The sequence below is a fragment of the Aegilops tauschii genome, chromosome 3 (genome assembly GCF_002575655.3).
Source record: "Aegilops tauschii subsp. strangulata cultivar AL8/78 chromosome 3, Aet v6.0, whole genome shotgun sequence".
Classification (NCBI taxonomy): domain Eukaryota; kingdom Viridiplantae; phylum Streptophyta; class Magnoliopsida; order Poales; family Poaceae; genus Aegilops; species Aegilops tauschii.
In genome coordinates this window covers 361,756,924-361,760,527 of record NC_053037.3, presented here as the reverse complement: position 1 = coordinate 361,760,527, position 3,604 = coordinate 361,756,924, and positions in this window count along the sequence as shown.

The following is a 3,604-nucleotide window of genomic DNA, read 5'->3' as shown; positions in this document are numbered from 1 at the left end:
TTCAGATGATGAAAGGACAGGGAAGGGAAAGAAGAACGGCAACGGCAAGGGTCCTCAGCATAACCCGGGGAACCAAGGAGGAGGAGGCAAGCGCAAGGCCGACGGCAGCCTAGAGTTTGTGGCCAACGCCAGCTCACAAGGGAGTAACCAGCGACGTAAGGGGAGACCCCCTCCCCGAAGCGGCGGGTCAGGCCCGACGCTGGAGCAGCTGTTGAATGAGCCTTGTCCAAGGCATGGCTCTAGAGAGAAGCCAGCGACTCATCTATGGAAGACTGTGCAATCATGAAGGCCTTTAAGAATTACAATGGCCCGGGCGGCGGCTCAGGCGCCGGCGGTTTTCATGGCCCGGGCGGCGGCTCAAATTCCAATCCTCCGAACGGTCAAGGGGGCTTTAATCAGCAGTCTGGCCAGGGTCACCAACAGCAGCAGGGGGGTTATCAGACCAATCCCAAGCAGCTTAGCGGTGGACAGTACCATGTATTCACCACCAGTCTGTGTAAGCGAGACCAGAAGCTTCATAAGAGGGCTGTGAATGCTGTCGAGCCGGCGGTTCCACGCTACTTGCGGTGGTCCGAGCAGCCTATAGTGTGGAGTAGAGAGGATCACCCACCCCGGGTAGACAATCCGGGTCACTTGGCCTTAGTGGTGGCTCCTCAGGTGGGAGGATATAAGTTCACTAAGGTGCTCATGGATGGAGGCAGCAGCATCAACTTCCTCTATTATGAGACTTTTCGCCGTATGGGATTGGTCGATAAGAACCTCAGCCAGTCAAACACTATCTTCCATGGTGTGGTACCTGGTAAGTCGGCTTATCCAGTCGGCAAGATCGAGTTGGAAGTGGCCTTCGGAGATGAAAACAACTACAGGGTGGAAAGATTGACCTTTGAGGTGGTCAAGATAAGAAGCCCGTACCATGCTATATTTGGGCGGCCGGCTTATGCCAAATTCATGGCACGGCCCTGTTATGTTTACTTACAGCTCAAGATGCCGGGTCATAATGGGACCATCACGGTTCACGGCAGCCGGAAGGTGGCCTTGGAATGTGAGGAAGGCGATGCAGCTTATGCAGAATCTGTTTGTGCAACAGAGGAGTTGAAGTTTTACAAGGACAACGTTGACCCAACAGATATGACCTCTCTGAAAAAGCCCACTACGGAGCATGAGCCGGCAATGAAATTTCAGTCGGCTGATGAGACTAAACTTGTTGATTTCGTTCCAGGAGATTCTTCTCAGCAATTCAGCATCAGTGCCAATCTGGATCCAAAATAGGAAAGCGCGCTCATCGAGTTCATCCGTGAGAATAGGGACATCTTCGCGTGGAAACCTTCTGACATGCCAGGTGTACCTAGAGAACTCGCTGAGCACACTCTCAATGTTGATCCGAAATTTAAGCCGGTTAGACAGTTTCTTCGGCGGTTTAATGAAGAGAGGCGGAAAGCCATTGGCGAAGAGGTGGCCCGGCTCTTGGCGGCCGAGTTTATTGTTGAAGTCTTCCACCCAGAATGGTTAGCCAACCCGGTGCTCATACTCAAGAAGAACGGCACTTGGCGGATGTGTGTGGACTACACGGACTTAAATAAAGCGTGTCCGGCTGATCCTTTTGCCCTTCCCCGTATTGATCAAATTATTGATGCTACGGCCGGTTGTGCGCGCTTAAGTTTCCTGGACGCTTATTCTGGATATCATCAGATTAAAATGGCAGTTAAGGACCAGGAGAAGACGGCGTTCATCACTCCCTTTGGAGCCTTCTGCTATGTATCCATGCCCTTTGGACTCAAGTGTGCACAGGCGACTTATCAGCGTTGCGTGCAGAACTGTCTTCATAAACAGATTGGGCGTAATGTTCATGCTTATGTGGACGATATTGTGGTTAAGTCCATAAAAGAGGAAACCCTGATAGATGATTTGAGAGAAACCTTTGATAATCTCCGGGTCTACAAGATGATGCTTAACCCGGCCAAGTGTGTCTTTTGTGTCCCTGCAGGCAAGCTCTTGGGTTTTTTGGTTTCTGACAGAGGCATTGAGGCTAACCCGGAGAAGATCAAGGCCATCACCTCCCTGGCTAAGCCGGCGTGTATAAATGACGTTCAGCGTTTGGCGGGTCGCATCGCTGCTTTAAGCCGGTTTATAAGCCGTTTGGGTGAGAAGGCCATGCCATTATATCAGTTGATGAAGAAAACTGATAACTTTGTCTGGAATGATGCAGCTAATACCGCTTTTGAGGATTTGAAGAAGCAGCTGGCAGAGCCCCCAGTCCTTGCTGCTCCGGTTGATAAGGAGCCCTTATTACTGTACGTGGCGGCAAACACACAAGCCGTCAGTGTGGCCGTGGTGGTGGAACGCAAGGAAGAGGGTAAGGAGCATCCGGTTCAGCGGCCGGTTTATTATGTCAGCGAAGTGCTTATCGAGTCCAAACAGCGGTATCCACATTGGCAGAAGCTTGTTTATGGTGTGTTCATGGCAAGCCGGAAGCTTAAGCATTATTTCCAGGGTCATCCCATGACCATGGTCAGTTCTGCCCCTCTTGGTGATATCATTCAAAACAGAGAGGCCACAGGGAGAGTGGCTAAGTGGGCTATCGAGCTCGGACCTCATGGTCTCAAATATGTGCCACGCACTGCTGTTAAATCTCAGGCCCTGGTGGACTTCATCAATGATTGGACAGAGTCACAAGTCCCCGAGCAAAAGCCGGATAACACGTATTGGACTATTCACTTCGATGGGTCCAGGCAGTTGGAGGGCTCGGGGGCTGGAGTTGTATTGGCTTCCCCTAAAGGTGACAAGTTCCATTATGTGCTATAGTTGATGTTTCCTTGCACTAACAATGCGGCTGAGTACGAGGCCTTGCTCCACGGTCTTCGGATGGCTAAGGAGATGAGCTTGAGCCAGGTAAGGTGTTTCGGTGACTCAGACTTGGTGGCTCAACAAGTATCAGGCAAGTGGGACTCTAAGGACCCTCTCATGGCGGCTTATCGCCGCGAAGTTGATGCCATTGCTGGGCACTTTCAGGGCTACCAAGTAGAGCACATTGATCGCAGGAAGAACGAGGCGGCTGATGCTTTAAGCCGGCTAGGCTCTCAGCGAAAGCCGGTGCCGCCTAATACTTCCCTGGATGTCCTGTATAATCCTTCTGTTAAGCTGCCTACAGAGGAAAACTTGGTTGTCCCCGACCCGGAGGCACGGCTGGTGGCGGCTCTCCATATCAAGCCAGACTGGACAATGCCCTATCTGGCTTACATGACCCGGGGCGAGTTACCTGAGGATGAAACTTTGGCCAGGCAAATAACCCGGCGAGCTAAGTCAATGATTGTTATCAATGGTGAGTTGCACCACCGCAGTGTTACGGGAGCGTTTCAGCGTTGTGTTTCCCCTGAGGAAGGGCAAGAGATCTTGCGTGAGATCCATGAAGGGGATTGTGGCCATCACGCCGGCTCAAAGTCCCTTGTGGCCAAGGCTTTTCGTCATGGTTTTTATTGGTTGACGGCTCATGCTGATGCAGAGGACTTGGTCAGTAAGTGTGATGGTTGTCAAAGGTTCTCGCGACGGGCTCATGTACCGGCTCAAGAGCTGAGGATGATCCCAATTACTTGGCCCTTTGCGGTCT